Raw genomic sequence first — 19885 nt, 5'->3', positions numbered from 1 at the left:
ATCTCATACATTCTCTATGCTATTTTTCTCTCAATCCTGCTTTCCAGTCCACTTAAACGGCTATATCTTCTGCAGATGATGACAGAAAAACCACTTGTAATGGCTGAGCCACACCAAACTGGCTATGAAATTAACACCATGTTCAAGTACCCACAGAGATATGCTTTCCCTATGGGAGGAGCCTAAGAATATTGAGTTCCATATTTCAGATTTTTAAAAATTTGCATTCATTCCTAACTCATGAAATAGGAATTTTGTCTCATGTTTGTCAACAATAAGAATACACTTAAAAAGTGATACCTCGTATCCAAAACATGAAGAAAAACAGAAAGGAAAAGGAAAATTACTTATGGCTCAATGACAAGCCATTTAGTTACAAGTTGCTCTAAAGTTTTTTCTTAGTAGCAAGTTACTTCATCAAGGGTTTGAATTTTAACCTGTCTTTAGAGGGGAACATATAATCTGATGTTTCTAAATCATTTCCCTGGAGGAGCATTGAACAAAAGATGTAAGAGAATGAGCCATGTCAGCTTCTAATGATTTGTATTTTGCCAAATAAATTATTGGCGATATATAATGGAAGTATACTGTGATGGCAGGCATTGGTGGTCAACTCAACTGAGTTGGAAGTCTACTGGATAAATGAGAGAGCATCCTTTTAGAGTGTGGGGAAGTCAGAAGCTTAGCTCATGAGTCCTTATGCTATGTAGAGAAGGACCACTCTCAATTTGGACAATACCAACCATAGGTAAAGACCTAGATAGAAGGCAAAGGCAGAAGGCCTTAGCGTGCTGGGATACAGCCCTCAATTCCCTGAGTAGCTGCTGCTGTCACTAGAGGACAACAGCCTCCTCAGTCTTCAGTCTTTGAATGCAGACATAAGACAGTGATGTTCCAGGAAACCTCTGGCCATTCAGTCTCAGACTGAAAGGGACATTAATACATCCTCTGTGCCTCCATGTGTTGTTGGTGGGTATCTAACTTTTGTATTTTTATATGCATTCATAGATATGACTTTGCCCTAGATGGATAGACTTGGACTGTGTATATGTGTACATCAGGGAATGTTGACAAACATGTAAGGAGCTTTGCATTCTCCTGAAAGCATATGGATGCCAGAGGAGGGTGTCCCATGTCGTGTCTTACTCTATGACTCAGTCTTATTTCCTTAAAACAAGAAGCTATGCAACTACCAAGTATCAGTGATCCTCCTGTCTCTGCCCATGCCCCACAGTGCTGAAGTTACAAGCTCAAGCAACTATATATGCTTATTTTTTTTATATCCTTTCTGGGGATTTGAACTCAAGTCCTCATACTTGCACATTAAATATCCTTACCCACTGAGCCATCTTCCCAGGCCCCACTTAGACTTTTTAGTAACATTTTATAAGACCTTGAGGATTTCTGGCAATGAACCAAATGTATTTTGATTTATGAGATGGCCATGCGCCTTTAGGGGCCAGGGACAGAATGTTAATTGTTTCAATATGAAAGGTCCTCCAGAGGTTCATGTGTTGAACTCTCGGTCAGCAGTTGATGCAGTTATTTTGAGAGATCTTGATAATGTTAGGGTTTGGTCCTGGCTTGAGAACATGCCTATGAGGGCATCTTGGTCTTAGTCTTTTCCTATCTTTTTTGCTCTGCTTCCTAGAAAAAAAAATTTTTTAAAGAAAGAATAAAAACCAGCACAATGAGCACCAGCTGCATTGTTGTATTTTCTATTCCTCTAGTTTTGAGGCTATGAGCCTTTTGAACTGTCTACCAGTTTCTTTGACCCTCTAGACTGCAGGCTCTCATGCTGCTATCATATAAACTAATCTAAACCATGTAAACCACATGTAGATGGGTATGTACACACATATATACATATTCTTCTGGTTTTATTCCTCTGGAAAACCCTGACTATAGAAGCTATTGTAAAGTAGTTTCCAGTTGTTTTTTTAAATACAGTAAGAGCTTATTTGTTTAAGGAAAAAAATCTTAGAACATCAGTAATTAATTTCTAACACCAAAATTGTAATGTTAAAACAATAACACAATTAGTTTGGGGTCCAAAAACTGAAAGCCATTCTAATTTGTTGCTGCCAAACAAGTCAAACAACCTCACCATAATCATATTTGTGTGTGTATACATAACATATGTCATATTAGACATTTGCATGGTACTAATGCATTCTAGCCATAATTGAAAAGTCCAGACATAATAAGTATATTAATTTTAAATTAAGTCTGCCCTGAAGGGATGAGGAGGACAATAATTGCATAAGCAAACAATGTTTCCCTAAACAGAATAAACAGCCATAGAAAGAGAGTCCTGCCTTCTAATTCCTCAACCTGAAGACACTTCCCTTTAAGAGGGGGAAGTTAAGTTGTCTCAACTTGAAATATGATCTTTCCTAACATTCAAAAGGAGGGAGTTTCCAACCTTTTCTTAAGGACTTGCATAGTTTTTAGTGAAATGGTCTCAGCTTCCTCTGGCCTTTCTCAAGCAGCACATTTAATTGACTAGAAAACGAAAGGCTAAACACAGAAAGAAACCAGGCATCTGTCTACCAAGTATAATCTATGGAACTGTGAAACTCAGTTTCATTTCATGAAAAATATTACTGATTATTATGGATTTAGAAACTGCTAGATTACTGGAGACTGACAACTCCTATTTACCAGGGAAAGAAAAGAAAATGACCTTTGGGCAACAAGGAGCCCCACTGGACGTGAAGCCAATGTGTAGAGTTTAGGTAAGTGGGTGACTTGACTATCTTCACAGGGACCGCTATATACCCAGGGATCAAGAATGAGAACCAAGGCTTTTGCTTGAGACTTTATCCACAAAGTGATTTCTACTGAATGATAGAAACTGGCACAGGAAATAGAGATATACTTGGTAGGGTAAAAAAAAATGTAAGAAGAAAAATGCAATAAGGAAGGGTGTTCTGGGTCTGTCATCTTTCTGCTGGTAGAGATGGGGAAGGAGATCTTTTGATTCACCAAAGCAAGCACTAGAGGCAATGTAAGCAGAGTTATAGAGAACTCTGGCTAGCTAAATGGAACTAGTCTTAAAGACATGATGACTGTATGTTTGCTACACCTTCAGATCTCATTGGCTAGAATTAGACTAGAGATGTTGAGGTAGAAGATCTTGCACCTAAGCTGCCAAATTAAATTCCTATGTCAGCTTTGTGGTACATATCCTAAGACTGTGTTTGTATAGAAGTGTAAAAAATTGAGCAAGTCTTTGGGGACCAAAGAGAAGGAGTTTCCAATTTTCTAATGAAACATTAAACTATCTTTATTGTAGATTTCCTGGGGGCTCACGAAATGATTTCATGCAGGTGTATAAGTGAAAAAGCATGAAAAACTACACACACACACACACACACACACAATTAGGCAGGCTTTGTAAGCCAAACACATGAATTAGGGTTAAAAGCTTGCCAGTGGCTATAACTTCACTGAGGCAGCAAACCACATCTAACTCTCAAAGATGTGATTGCAAAACCTATAAAAGCACAATCAAACCTTTAGGGCTTTCCTCTGCTGCAGTCTAGCATAAAATAATATAGCTAATATAACTCCAAAATCCCTAACTACAGATTTACGCATCATAAGTTAATTATGAGTAACACTGTGATGACCACAGGCTACATACAGTCAAACAAATACCTCACAACTGACCCCAAACTTGCCGTCAAAAGGCCAACTCCAAAAGCATTTGTGTTTCGACAAGTGAAACTGTCTTCAGAGCTCACGTCCAGCCACCTTTTCACTAAGCTGTTCTAAGTGAATTGTGGCTGACAAGGCTCCTGAGCTCTTTGAGAACATTCACCATGTGAAACTCAATGTAATAAAAAAGCTGTGAGAAAACTAGCCCACTACAGGTCAAAGTGAATCCCAGAAGCAGTGGGATAAAGAAGAATCAGGCATGGTGGCTCATATAATATGTATACTCAGGAAGTTGAAGCAGGAGGATTTTCATGAGTTCAGAGCAGATCTACCTAGGCTATACAGTGAGTTCCAAGCTAACTTGGGCTATAGAGTGAGACCCTAGCTCAATATATTTTTAAAAGAGGGAAGGGAGGACAAAAGGAAAAGAAACACAAATAGCAAAGAAAGTGTAGACCTGACATTAGAAGGTTGGAGTCAGGACTCCATAGGTAAGTGGTGTCAACATGGCACTGTGTCAAGATCTATGTGACACCCAGAGGCATATCCACTCTTCATACCTAAATATTCTAAGACATGGAAATGGTGACCCAACCTAATTCTTAACGCACAGGATTAGTCAAACCATGCTAAGTAGCTTTGGAGTCCCAGTAGAAGAATGATAGTTGCTAGGAGTGCCCATCCCCAGAGAAGATAGTGAAATGTCTATAGTAAAAAAAAATTCCCATCTCTTAGAACACTCAGGGATGAAGAGTAGATGTACCTCTGGGTGTCATATAGGTTGATGTGTTGACAATGCTAACCTCCTGGAGTAAAATCCTGAGCCCAACTGTCTGATCTCAGCTCTATAGATCTCTTTGTTCTCTCTCTTTCTTGTTGATTTTTTGAGCATTGAAAACAGAAGAGGAATGTTTACAAGAGCATCGTGACATACTAGCAATGAAAGAGTGCTTAGCACCAAGGTCATGTAATGAGACTATGGTCTTAGCAGCTTTCTAACATACATTTCCTTATCTTCACGAATGTACATTTGGCCCCCATTTCCTCTCCCCTGAGAAATTGAGCACATCCTCTTCTCAACTCTTTTAATTAAGATGTTGAAATATGAGATATGACTTCAGAGTCTACCCCACAGGAACCCCCAGCCGCTTTGATGCTTTTTCCTCTTCCACCTGTACTTCATGGCTGATATTGAAGCCACTGTAGATAGGCACCATCTTAAACCAACAGCACAGACATCACCTGGAGCTCATTAGTAGTGCATGCCTGAGATTCTGTTTAGACTGCTGGAAACATAATATGCATTTCAGTAAGCTCACTCGCCGATTCACACGTGTATTAAAATGGGAAAGGCTCTGGTCTACATTGGTACTACCACACTCGAACTGGTAGTTGAAAAGACCAGGAATTGTCACATGTATGAGAGCCAGCTGTTGCTCAGAAACATCTGCCTTGGATTCGTGAAAGACTTGGAAATAAACTCTATCTAAGATATATTTTCTGTTCCTATTTGTTAACACAATGAGCATACCCAGAAATGTCACTCAAATACCTATTCCTGAACAATCAAACCTGAGCCCTCTTCTTCTGGAATCTGAACTACTTGGAATACCTTTAGTGGGAGGCTGAACGAAGACCCTACTTTATCACGTGACAGATTTCTGCACGGCCTCACACTAGGGTACATTTTGAGCTTTTTAGCAGGTAAGCTGTATGAAATAAAGATGGGTTTTTCCATCCATCATCCATTTCCAGATCCTGCCATTTTTCCATAGCATTTTCAAGTTCTTTTACAGAAGCCCAATGTCAACTTCAGCATCCCTGCCGGCTTTGAGCATCTATCACTTTAAGAGTGAGATCATTCTTCTCGGCATATTATGAGCCTTTTTTGTCAGGTAGTTAACTAAACTGGCACCAGTTAACTGTGATCTAAACTTTATATTGACAGATCTGGCAACAGACTGACATTCCTTGCACTAATTTTGGCTGCCCAATCTGAAAAAAAATGCTTGAAATATGACTTATCTTAAGCTGACAGCAGCATCCACTGGGGTGCCAGCCACTGACAAAGTGAAGGAGAAGGCCCAGCATAAAATCCCAGTGAATATTCTTTCAAGACAGGAAGAGAGAATTTAGAACCCCTGCTCCTCAAAATCATAATTTAATTTAACAACCAAAGCTGGAAGGAAAACAAATGTTTTTTACTAAACCTCACCATCAACAATCTATTTTCTTCCAATACCACATTTGTCTTACCTTGTAAAGCTCAGGATTGCCATCTGCAAGGCTTACAGTAACTCCTGACACACACCAACTATCCTGGCAGCTCAATGGAGCCTCTGAAATGTAATTACAGGAAAAGATCTAATAAGCCAGAGATTAGCTGCAGAAATGTGAGCACCAGTAACTGGTTTTTCTTTGCGGCTGACGTGAAAACTAGAAACTAACCAGCCAAAGGAAGAACAATGCAATCTGGGAAGGCCAAGATCAGCATAATCAGGAAGCATAAATGACAGTGGCAGCCGAATTGCCTGACCATTAGATCTTACATCTCTCTTTTTCCCCCCAGAGACAATGAGATACAGAAATACATTCAAACATTAACAAGAAGATGTCTGGCATGCTATTAATATTTCTTACACCAGGCACGCTTCATTAACAACCCAGCCCATGTGTTTTTAGATTATGCCAACATTATGTACAAATACTTGACTATGCAGCTGTGAAATGTCATCTTTTTCTTTTGGTACAGTTTGACAGGAAGGGTATTCCTGTGTGTAAATAGTAATGGTGAATGAAACAAAATTGCCTTGGATTCTGGGCTTGAATCACTGTACTGGTATTTATGGTAGCAAGAGGGAGAAAGATATATACTTTCTAGAAACTAAACTACTGCATGTTTTCCAGAACCTTGAAGCCAGAGTGAGCCAACACTCCTGGGAGGTAAACTGGACACTACAATACTGTTAAGGTACCATTAAGTGACCATTTATCGGCAGGTCACTCTTCAGGGAGATAGAAGATTGTTTTGTTTTTGAAAAGACTCTTCACTCACTTTACTCTATATTTTTCTAAGTCTGGACATAAATCTAGAAGCAAAAATACATAAGGCTACATGAAATCATTACATATGGCAAACCCATGTCAGAGTCTCTTGGATTCTCTCTCTGCCTGCCTCACCTTGCTAAGTTGCCCATTCCATCTGGCCTGATGCCCAACCCCTGATGCCCATGAAACTTTACAGAGGCTTCACTCAGGCACCCTAGGGGCCTTCTACTGTCCTCACCTTCTTTTCCCATTAAAAATGTCTTCCCTGTGGCCCATATCCTTCTTTCTCCTTCAAGGTGACCAAAACACTTTAAGCTGCTAAAGGATCCCCTCATCCCTTGAGGGCTTTGACACCAAGTAATTCATGTGTAGGGACCAATACAAACACCTTGAACAGTTTTGTTTTCCTTAGACAAGAAGACATCCTTCATAACTTGGGAAGACAAAAGAAAGGAAAGAAGAATCCAGGGCTGCAAGGGAGAGAGGATAAACAAAATTACATGAAGTCAGTATGTGGATTGAGCTTCTGCCAGGCCAGGCAAATCAAAATGGAGTCACTCATGCAAAAGTCCACCTCATTGAGCTGAGACTAAACTGCTTAACCTGAGAACTGGGACTAGGGAGATAAAACATGCCCGACTCAGGAACTCAGTGATAAAGTTCCTCAGCCTTGGTCCCCACAGAAATAAGACAGCCTGGTGCTGCTCCTTTTTCTTTTACTATTGTTTTATCCCTGGTCCCCATCCTGTGTAGAAAAGACCAACAACATCTTTTGTGTTCTTTGTCTTTGCCCTTTTTAGCCTTTCTCTCTAGACCACCCATCCCTTCTGTGTGTCTTGCCACAACTCATTTTATATTTTATGGTGTAAAATGTTGCTCAATCCTAGAACCGAAAATAAACCAATTAAGATCTTTAAATAAAAGTATAATTTTATCTTTTGAGACATATTGCTCACAGAAGTGTTTTGTATGTGAGTGTAGACAGAAACTGTATGTCGTGGCAGACATCTTCTGTCCCATCATTCTGTAAGATAAATGGAAGGATTCATTTATTTATTTATTTATTTTGTCATAAAGCAAAATTTCCTGAGGCCTCACTCTTAGACATAAAACCTTCCCACCTATTATCATTCCTGATGCATCTAAATCATATAATTGCTTTCGGCCGCAGACCTGCATGATGTAGTGTGCCTACATACTGTATGTCTTAACCTGTCTTCTGCCGCCTTCTAATGGCAATAGTTCAAACTGCCCATTTAGACAAACACAGATTCTCTGTCAAAATAAGTACAAGCCTGAAGTTATAATGGTGGAATTCCCCATCCAAAGGAACAAGAGAAACTCTGGTGAGAGCCCTGTGAGTAAAGACACAGGCCATTAGCAGCATGGCATGCAAGAATTCGCATTGATCCTCCACTTTTCTGACATTAGTGGAACACTCAACCCAGTCCCTGGAGGCCAAGGATTGAGAAGAGCAACTCTGTATTTACAGTGGAGTCTGGACAAAGAGAAGAAGACAGTGCATGAACCCTCTAGAACCTCTCATTCTCCCACTCTTAAGACTTTAAAGCAGGAAAGAAAATCAGGTGGGATAATATGGAGGCAGTACCATGCAGTGGGCATTTGATAGGTGCCTATGTGTGAGACAAGGAAGAGGAGAGATTGTTTCCAGTCAGCCATCTATATCCCTCCTTCCTTTTCCTCACCTCCATGCACACGATAATGCTTAGACAGTGGGACAGCAGATGCTGATTTCAGGTTAAGAAACACTTGTGTGTGTTCTGTTGGTCTCTTTACAACCTGAGCCAAGACCAGAGAAGGCTTAGTTCACAGGTGATTGAAATGAGTGCCTCGAGAAAGAAAGGCAAGCATGGTGCTCAGCAGCTCAACATACACCACTTGTATGACCCATTCCATGCAGCAACTGCATAATTACAACTGTACCCACTTTACAGACAGAGAAAAAAAGACTGAGGCTAAGGCTTATTCAGACAGAAGCCTAAGAACAAGCAAGTTTGAACTGAGATGCTCTATGTAGATTCTCTGACTCCCAGCCAAGTTAGCCCGGGAACCTCCAGTTCTACTTCTGTAAATACTCACTTCGTGAGCTAGAAGAAACATGTTTAAGGAACACACAGAAGGCCTGTTCCACATGCCTCCTGAAGAAAGGAAATTTGTAGGACCAGGGATTTTGCTGAGGGAAGAAATGGAGTTTCACCATAGGGTATAATGTAACAGTAACTGGCAATGTCCATGATGAAGACTCTACTGAAATCTGGGCTCAGACCAAATGAGAAGACATCAAGTTGGATACTTTATTTGTGCCCTTTAGTAGTAACCTGAGCTGGCCCAGGAGATGAGCATCTGGTGGAAAGAACAGAAGGATTGATTCGGTCTCTACTCAAATATTTGTCAAAAATCTAGAATAGAAGGTTCTAATATCAAATTGATTACACTAAATTGCATGAGTTGAAATTACTCCAGCTCTAGGACTCTATGAAAAGAAATCTGCCTTTGTGTTCTTGCGGATCTTTGCACAGGGTTGGAAACAACACCAGAGCTAATGGCAATGACTTAAAGCTCTAAGTGCCAGGCTCTGGTTCTTAGGTGTGTAACTCAGCACCATGTGGGCAAAGACAGTGACAAGAGGTAAGACAGGGACAGGCACTGTCATCAGCCAACAGGAACTGAATGTCAGTGGTCCACAGGGAATGGACAAGTAGGTTGTACAGGACTCAACTTCCTCTTCAAGAAGACAAAGCTTTAGAGAAAGAATGCCAAGGAGGCCACCCCACCATGGCAGTACACACAGTCATGGGTCTTCAAAATAGAATACAGCCACACTGAACTCTGTGAGTCTTTCATGACAGTCACCAAGGCACATGACAGTTCTCACATCATTTTTACTTTGCTTAGGTAGTGCAACCTCAGTCCTTGCCATTGGGCTTTCTCAGACCCCTTGAGATGCCGCTGCTGAACTAAACCACAGGTTCCAGAAAAACAGTGCCTTCCTGTGCTCATGTTCATCCACAGTGCTGTTCTGTAAGTATCTGCAGAATGAAGGGAAGAACCACTATGAAGTCAGCAGCCACTTGGACATGGTATACCTGTCCAAACTGTCCCTCCTTGGGATGGCAGCTGTGACACATGGTAGCAACTAGAAAGCCTCCCAAACTGCAGCTTTTTTGGGAACAAACAGGTTGTCTTCCACATCATTATGATGTTGTAGCTACCGTGGTCTCTTATTCAGGATACATCACTATTGAGTGTCTGCATAGTGGAAAGGCATTAATGAAATTTCAGTTTAGTTGTGATTATACACAAATGATGTACAATTACAGCCCTTGACAACATTTAGTACACACTAGATTTTACACCAATATATGGCTTTTAGAATCTTTAATACGTTAGGCAGCAGTCATCACATATGTATTAACTCAAGTGTTGGATTCTTTGAGCAGCTGCCTCCGAATTATCTGTGTTGCTTTCAGGCCTCATGCCAAACACATTGAATCCAAATCCCTCAAAATGATATTTGACTATGTTTTCCAAATCTGTCTAGAAATTCTTGTGAACCAAAAAAAATGAATACAAAATAAAACAAAACAAGCTACTGATCAATGTACCTTGAGATTATTTACTGGGAAGCTTTAGGTAGAACAAGGGCCGAGAATACAGAAAGGACTCTAGTGTTGATGAATTAAAGGAATGTCCCAGCAGATGAGCTCCCTCATACACAACTTCACAGAAACCTTGAAGAATTTGGTGTGTGTATGTGCGTGTGTGCACATGCACATGTGTATTGAAATAGAGTTACATCACTTAGGGATGATAATGTTCCTCCCAAGAGTCATAACTATCTAATAAAATTCCCAATACCAGTTGTGGGAAACTTTCCTATGAGTTGTTGATCAGAGGAGTACAAGAGACCCTCAAAATAATGTAAACTGTTGCCATTGTCCTTGGTTGCCTCTCAGAACTTGGAGGTGATACCCTATTGTTGACATTGCACATATCAGAACCAGGTTTGGAAGAATTGAGTTATTATTGACCTGAAAGCCTCCTCTCTGAGAATTAACTCTTGTAGTGTCTGTAATATCTGACGATGCTACAAAAGCTGCCAAAGGAAAAAGACAATCAATAGTGCTATCTAGCTGTGAAACCTATGAGTCACAATGAACAGTTGAGCAAAATATCCTGCCATGCAGTAGTGATACATTCATCTTAGAGGTAATCAACAGATATCTAATTGTCACACTCAATAGGAAGGAATCATGCCTGATATAGTAAAATGAACCAATTAACCATGGCTGGTTAGGTCATAGGCCCCAGGAGAGACCTATTACTGTTACTTTCCTAAGCCAGTATAATTTCTAACTGAGTTCTACAGATTTATATTTATACCCACAGGTAAATGCAGATCACACCTCTCATGGAAGAAGTCTCTTTTTGTAGCAGATGGAAACCATCACAGAACTCACAACTGGTCAAAATATAGAGGGCGACTAATTATTGGGTGTTCAACTCCAGTTGATATATCTACAACAAAAGCACTGAACCTAAGGCTCAGGGGACATCTCATAAGTGGGGTTGGAAACATCTGTTTGGGAAATGTATCTACATTTGACTTAGCTTTAGGAACCTTGCTCTACCATGTCAAAGCTGTCACCATTGCAATTTATCTGTCTCCAAATGACTACACAGAAGAGAAAAGTGTATATAATTAACTATGTGCCCAAGAGAATGTTCAAAAGATGAACAGACAAGACTAGTTGTCTCTCCTCACTTGTGTATGTCATTGAAATAGTTAATAATAAGTCCTTGGTACAAGTTGGCCAGTGCTATGATTGATCCACAGAGCTTATTGTACCCTCTCACTGGAATAACCATCCTCTACTCCTCTCATGGCTGCTATCCTATTTAAAACAAGCTCCATCTTTCTCTGCCTCATGAATTCTGTTGTGTGTGTCCTTCTCTTCAGACATGTAGAAAAGTGACAAGAGACATTTCCTGTCATGCTTGCTCTTCTATAAAGTGACTTGACTACATCCCCATTAGAAGATAGAATTCCATCCCCATCTTAAGCTTAGACAACCATCAAAAGCTGTCAATCAAATACACAAAGGAAGACATGATTCCACTGCCCAGGCCATTCTTAGCTGTTCTGGCTACTCTTAACTCCTCTGACAACTTTCACTTTGGTACATTGGCAGTTCATCACCTTAATCATTCATCAGTCTCACCACTTGCTTTGGTATACTGAAAACTAGACACCATATAATACGTATGAGGCACCATGAGACATGGATTAAATGAGAAGGCACCTGGAGAGCCCCTGGAGTATGTGATCCTAAAAGAAGAAGCCGCAACTACAAACACGATACATGTGCCTTTATGAACTGGAACAAAAATTCCCATCAGGCCATGTTTTACTGAGTCTTTGGATTACATCACTGTGTGCATAGTACCTGAAATAAGATGCTTATTGAAAAATATTTGTTAAGTACTTACTGTATGCTTTTTCTTGTAAACAGTCTAAAGATATACCCAATAAGTTAGTCAGATAGATCCCTGACCATTATGGTCCTGGGCAATAAGCTGGTTTAATCTTTCACGTTAGCTGGAAAGTCTGTCTTTATGAGAGAGCGTGTGTGTTGTAAAGTTCAGGAAGTATATGGATGAATGTAAGTAGCATCTCCACACCCATGACTGTGGGCTCCAAATGCAGAGCCACAAGAGCATGTCATGTTGGATCACTCACATTCAGTGTCCAGTGTGACGCCTGAGCTCACACTGGGTTGTGACATTAAATTTTTTAAAAAGTAATATTTCCTGAATGATCACAACATTTGGTGTGGAGCCCTACAAAGAAAACTGGTGCAATATATTACCTGAGGAGGGGTGTGTCTGTCAAGGACAAAGACAGGACTGTCTTAAACATGGTAGAAAGAATTTGAGGTCACAGTGTTTTATGATTTCAAGGTCTTCAGAGTTCCTCAGCGATTGAGGATTTAATTATCTTGGCACAGTATAATGTTCCCCATTGGCAGACTTATTGAATCCTAAACACACACACACACACACACACACCTTGCAAACAATAAAAACCTTGAGACAGCCAATAGTCTTGTATGTGCCAGGACCAGTAATATTAAGAAGGCACCCTGAAGGTTTATACACTTGTAGCCCTTCCTTGAAAGCATGTTTACACACAAACATGATCTTTGAAAAACAATGGCTTTGCTCCCAAAAGAACCCTAACAGTAACATGCATAGTTTATCTCCTCTTATTGTCTGCAAAATAGCTGAAGACTTTAAATAACATGGATTACATCACTTTGCTAAGGAAGCAAAGTCTGTTTCCTCCAAAATATCAGGAGTTCATTTCCATCAGCTCAGGGTAGCAAGCAATTACCGACCGGGATACGCTGCTCCACACTCTGCACAGGTGTCAGGGGTAGATGAATGTGCATGTCTAGGATAGAGCTATTAGCCCGAGGGAAAAAAGATTGATAATAGCAAGGAGAGTGTGAGCAAGCCTTTGTTTGTCCTTCTCTGCTTCCTAGGAGGTTTTCTTCCTGCCTCCTTTCTTTGCAGAGCAGTGGCTATGTATTTGGCATTGAAGGTTGTCTATGGAGAATTTTTCAGATTTTCTTTGACGTAGGTGCAATCCTTCTATTCTTTTAAGGCTCTATTAAATTGTATTCTAACATGATGTTGATTTCATGACTGAAGTTATACGGGATGCCCACTAATGAAATTGACATCATAGCCACGTTAAAAGGTCCTGTCCCGATAGTTTATCTGTATCCATGAAATTTAGTACCTTAGTTTGAGAGTGCCATTCTGAGTGCAAGGAATAAAGCATGATATGTGTTAAATGATTAGAGCTCAGCCTTCGGCCAGTAGCAGCGTGAGGTGACCTTCGCACCACCCTGAAAATCACTCTCAACGCTAGCAGCTTCAACAATCCCACCTTGCTCCCAGCAGAGACATGCAAAGACAGACTCTTGTGTTTGGTACTTGTGTAAAATTAAACTGCTACAGTGCTTAGTTCCTGACTGGTTCTATGTGCAGTGAGATGCCTGGATCCTTCGAGAATCTGACATTTGCCTTCATTAGTTTTGAAATACTCACCTCTTAAAGTAGGACCATGGCATAATGGTTGTTGCTGTATCATCTCATGATGCTAAAACAAATATTATGCTCTAAATACATAAGTAAATAATAAACATAGATTTATCTCTGAGAGTTTTGGAGACTGGGATGTCCAGAATCAAGACACCAGTTCATTCAGTACTTTAACAGGATTCTTCCTCACTTGGGACAGCAACCTTCTCTTTGTGTCATGAAGCTGAAATGTCAGAGAAGGGAGTGAGAAAGAAAGACTGGAAGAAGAGAGCATTGTGAAAACCTGAAGCACACGACCTCATCTGAGCACACAATTCAAGTCATAGAAGGTATTAAGACTGTGATGAAAATTCAGAACAAAGCAAGTCTAAGAGCCCATTAGAAGCACTGGTTCCAATTACTCTAAATCTTTCCTGAGCACAGCTATGGAGTCTGTCTCTGGGCTGATGAGCAGAATGAGACAGCCACATTTCTGTTAATGAGTTATCATTCATCAGCCATTACCTGAAACTTGTAAAAGTTCTACCAAAAGGAACAAACTATCTCTCTCTCTCTCTCTCTCTCTCTCTCTCTCTCTCTCTCTCTCTCTGTCTCTCTCTCTCTGTCTCTCTCTCTCTGTCTCTCTCTCTCTCTCTCTCTTTCTGTGTGTCTGTCTCTGTGTCTGTCTCTCTCCCTCTCTTCCTCCCTCTCCCCCTCCCCCTCTCCTCCCTCCCACAGACATTCCCTGTGAGAGGGGTAGCCATGGAGGGTGACAGTCTACTCCAAGCAGACATAGCCAGCTACAGTAGAGAAAGAGGAGCCATATTCAAGGCTATTTAAAAAGCAGCAGAGATTTTCCCAGAAGGCATTGTAGGAATCAGAAGACTCCTGATTCAAGACCATGGCATCTGCAGCATAAACATGTAAGAGTACTAGCCCATGAAAAAATATCTCACCAAATATATGATGACTGTTTAGCAGAGGGCAACTTATAAAGGCAGATGACAGAGCGCTTTACTCTCTCTGTATGTTCTCCTGAAAGTAGAAAGTAGATGTAGAAAGACCAATGGAATCCTGCCCCATCTCTTTACAAGAGAGGACAAAGACCAACCACTGAAGAAAGGGTTACAGTGGACACACCAGCCTCAAGTTGCTACCGACAGAACCTACAGAGTAGGACCTGCTAAATTACTCATCATCTGCTCTTCATTATCAGATTTTCTACAGTTTGTTGTCCCTAGACCTTCAAGGTCCTTTTTGTTTCTCCCTGTGACATCTTTACATACCTGCTGTCCTTTGTTGAGATGCCATGGATGATGGAATCTGAAGCCATCGAGAATGACTTTTCTCCTGGACCTCTCCCATGTGTACATGCATGCTAGAGAATGCTAGTTCTTCTCCTATTAATCTGATCTTTATTACATGAACCTATTTGACTTAAGAATTAACAAGAGTTAAAGAAACATATTTCCTTACTCCATCATCCTAAAATCTCTAGAACCTAACATTTCAGAGAAGAGCAAAAAGATCAATTCAGAACATTTTTTTTCTTCCTTTACTGAGTTGCTTGTCTCAGTTAAATATTAGAAATTAATATCAGACTTCTTTTCTGTCATTTAAGTTTTGCTAAATAACACAAATGATCATCCTTAAAATACTATCTCTAATTTTAAGGAATTCTGTCTATTATTTTAATAAAATTATGAGGTTTATAATTTCTATAGCTATTAGATGCCTGAGGTTAAAAAGGCAAAAAACAAACAAAAAAACCCTATATGAATAATGTCAGGCAGATTATCATCATGACAAGGGCATCACATTTACCACTTGTTTGCTGCCTCTCTCTTGCAATACTAACATTGAGGTTTTTGAATCTTTGATGCTAACTTAAGCTCATACACTTATAAAAAGTAGATAAATCAAAAAATTATTGTCTTCCCTGATCCATCTTCACATTCTTGCACCTCCACACACACCAGAAATCCAAGAAGCCAAAATTTGTGTTGGCTATATACTCACTGGAGCATAGGAAAACTCCCAGTGGAAAACCCCTTAAAGGAAACAATCCTCTCCACCCCTCACACTACCCCCACCAAAAGCCATCAATGTTCATTCATCCTGCTAATCAGTCTATGGGATTTGTGTGAATGGCTCACAGGATTCTGACCTTAAACAGTACGGACACTCATCTTATAGGTGTTAACTTCATAGACTGTTGGGAATCCTTTGCATTAACGTATGAAAAATCATCAAAACTATAGTAGAACTTGATGTTCTCTGCCAGTGGTTCTCAACCTTCCTAATGTTGTGACACTTTAATACAGATTCTCATGTTGTGGCGACCCCAAACCACAAAACTATTTCATTGCTACTTCATGAATGTATTTTTGCTACTGTCATGCGTCATAATGCAAATGTCTTATTTGTGACTCCAAGGGGGCATGACTCCCTTGCTGGAACCACTGCTCTATTCTCTCTCTCTCTCTCTCTCTCTCTCTCTCTCTCTCGCTCTCGCTCTCGCTCTCGCTCTCTCGCTCTCTCGCTCTCTCGCTCTCTCGCTCTCTTGCTCTCTCGCTCTCTCACTCTTTCTCCCTCCCTTCCTCTCCCTCCACCCCCCCCCCTCCCTCCCTCCTTTCCTCTCTCTCTCTCTCTCTCTCTCTCTCTCTCTCTCTCTCTCTCTCTCTCTCTTTCCGCAATTTTAAAAGTTTTCCTACTAAGTTGAAAACACTTAAGGCAGGTCTTCAGTATGACCAGGACACTGGCTTATCTTGTAGGTTGAGCTTGTCTGTCTGCCAGCTCCATCTGATGTGGCAATTAGGGCAAGCTGCTTATTACAGAAGTTCTGGTCTTTATCCAGTCTAGTGTGGAGGCCAATCTCTGGGTAGCCACAGCAGCTACTGCCAACTCTGAAGGCATAAAAGCTTCTAAGAAGACATCTTTCCCTGTCTTCTGGCTGAAATTTCCTTGGTGTCAGTTGTCACCTCTAAAGTCCTGTGACAGACCTAGCTCCTCCGTGTCTTTTTATTCATCTAGTCTAGGAGCAAGGATGTCTCTAACAATGAGAGGTGTTTTCATCTCTTTGAGGTATTTAGATGTCTAGTGGACCTGATAGCAGAGGAGCCAGATTCTGCATGAGGTACTGCCCTTAGTCAGGCTTCTGTATCTCTTCTGGAAGGCCAGAGTCTCTGAGCTGTATAAACTATGGCTTCCTCTGGGAGAGCCACTTCTACACTCTGCCCTACACAATAAACCTCCTAGTTTCCTAAAACCCAGTTGTTACATTACTCTTCACGCTTTTTTTTTCCTTAACCCAGGTGGTATCAGTATGTGCATAAATGGGCATATATGGACATATATGCACTTTTCCCTCTCGTTCTGTTTTTTCTGCTTCCCTTCAGGCCATTTTGTTGCCTGTCATTCATTATACTGTCTGCATTCTGCAGATGGATACCCTTCAGCACAAACCCAAAGAAAGATTAATTTGTCACTTCTAAATATGTCATTTCTGCCTAGCAACAGTGTCATTGTTATTTAGTGAGCTACAGAAGAAATTTGCCAACATGAGGTGAGCTTGCCTTCCCTTGTGACAGTTTGTTTCTGTCACACTATCTCAGCCCTCACCTCTCTGTAGAGCAGAATGCTTTTTGTGTTAAGGCAGCCCAGACAGGATTTTACATTGGGGCTTCTTGTCCAAGTACATGCCGAAAAGGCCACATTCATACTCATGGCTTCCTTGTCAGTGAGCAGTGAGTGGGTGGCTACATACCAGGAGCCTGGAATGCTATCATGGGCAAAGGGTAACAGACATAATCCTTTCAGACATAATTATTTGTGGAGTTTTCACTTAAATCACTTAGAAAATGATTTTGCTAGAAAAGGTTGAGGGGACTATATTATAATTATTCACAACAGCAGAGCACATCGAAGGCCTTCACAGACATGGCCTCTTGACTTCTGGTTGTTTCCCTGTGCCTGGGCTAAGAATGTTGTTATTATTCTCCTTCCACAGATGCCAAAACAGAGGCAAAGAGTAATTTACGATTGCCTATTATAATGCAACAGGTACAAATAGAAGTCACAGTAGAAATCCAGGCTTTCTGCATTGTGTGGTGGCATAAGATTGTAAACCCTGTACTCAAGAGGATCGGAAGTCTGACGCCAGACTGGACTACATGATAGAACCCCAGAGCGAGAGAAATAACAGGTAGAAAGACTCAGAAAGAAAAAACTCCAGGCTTTCTGATCCTGGGCCCAGGGACTGTTGCTCATTGAGAACTCTAGGATCCTGGGACCCATTCAAGGACCTCCACAAGGAGGACATGATCAGGGCTCCACCATCTAGTTCCTGCTCCTACCAGACCAGATTATCCAGTTTATTAATAGGCTTTCTGTTCAACCTTTACTTTAATACTTTGCTGAAAAATATACATGTTACAGGAGAAAGAGATGGCTTAGAAGTTAAAAACACTGGCTTGCTCTTCCAGAGGTCCTGAGTTCAATTCTCAGCAACCACATGGTGGCTCACAACCATCTGTAATGGAATTTGATGCCCTCTTCTGGTGTGTCTGAAGACAGTGTATTCATATATACTCATGAATAAAATAAATAAAAATCTTAATACATATATACATATATATGTATGTATACATATATATGTGTGTGTGTGTGTGTGTGTGTGTGTGTGTGTGTGTGTGTTGTCTGAACTGTCAAGGTCACCCTGAAAAAGTCAGGGGAGTAGTAAGAATCCTGAAGGGTTAGTGGGTTGTAAGAAGGCAAAGCAAGCTAAGATACTAGTATATTTGGGATTATCCAATACAGTCCACTCTAGGCAGCATTTCTGTGAACTACCACCATGTTCTTAAGTAGATGACCAATTGTCACAAAATAATAAAGATACAGGAAATTCCCTTCCTCCTCTCAATGACTATGTTAGCCATTGAGAACATGGGATTACCACATACCAAAGTACACAAATACAGATAACATAATGTGATGACACCTACGTAACAACCGTGGTCCAGAAAGTTTTAGAGTCTGTACAATGCTGCACTAGCCAGTGGGAAAACCCATCTATCTATTTGCTCTGCTATCATTCTCCACTGCTGAGCCCTGTCCCAGGCCCAAATTTCCCTTAGATCACTATGGGGTTTTATTCCTTAGAAAGACAAGGGAGGAGGAGAAAAACAAAGAGAGAGGGAAGAAGACAACACTCTGGGAAACAAAGATCAAGGAAGAGATACAAAATTTGAAATTTTTTAATGTGTGTGTATGCCTGTGTACATGTGAGTGAGTTTATGTGCACAATATATAATGTATGTATATGTGTGTGTGTGTGTGTGTGTGTGTATATATATATATATATATATATATATATATATATATATATATATATGTATATGCAGAATCCCAAGTGGACCAGAAGAACTGGGGTCTTCTGCAACTACAGTGAGTGCTTTTAATCCCTGAGACATCTCTCCAGCTCCAGGATGTATCATTTTAAATGGAGGATTCTGCAAAGAAAAAGTGTTAAGTGACGAGAAAAACTGAATTGCTAATGGTCCCCATTAATCTTGATGAAGTAGATAATTTAGGATAAATCTTTCTATGTTGTTCCAGGTCTCTCTTCATAGGCATATACACGTCTCTTGGCACAGGAAAGCAACACCTAGGTGCTCAGACAGGTCTATAGTAAAGGAAATAGTAAAAGAAGCTTGTGCCCTAAAGCTACTTACCAGTCCCTGCACCAACCTTCTCTACGGTCTTTGGAGAGGAAATAGCACTTTGCACTAGGGGTATGTGAGAAATAGAAATTTAAAAAACCAAAAACTGGTTATAAATTGCATAGAACCAAAAGCCAGCCTCTAGAGAATACTTCTGACCATAATATGGGGAAATTTTTAAACAGAATTCATTCATCATTCGTATTGAAACAGCTTTTGTCTGGTGGGAGTGATTCTACAAGGCAGTACATGCAAAAATATGAATAAACTCTATTTTCCTATGAATTACATGAAGTTGGATATATCAAAAGTCCCTTGTTAAAGGGCACACATCTGGTAGCAAT

The sequence above is a fragment of the Grammomys surdaster genome, unplaced genomic scaffold, assembly GCF_004785775.1.
Source record: "Grammomys surdaster isolate TR1022 unplaced genomic scaffold, NIH_TR_1.0 191, whole genome shotgun sequence".
NCBI classification, from domain to species: Eukaryota; Metazoa; Chordata; class Mammalia; order Rodentia; family Muridae; genus Grammomys; species Grammomys surdaster.
This window is presented reverse-complemented; position numbering follows the sequence as displayed.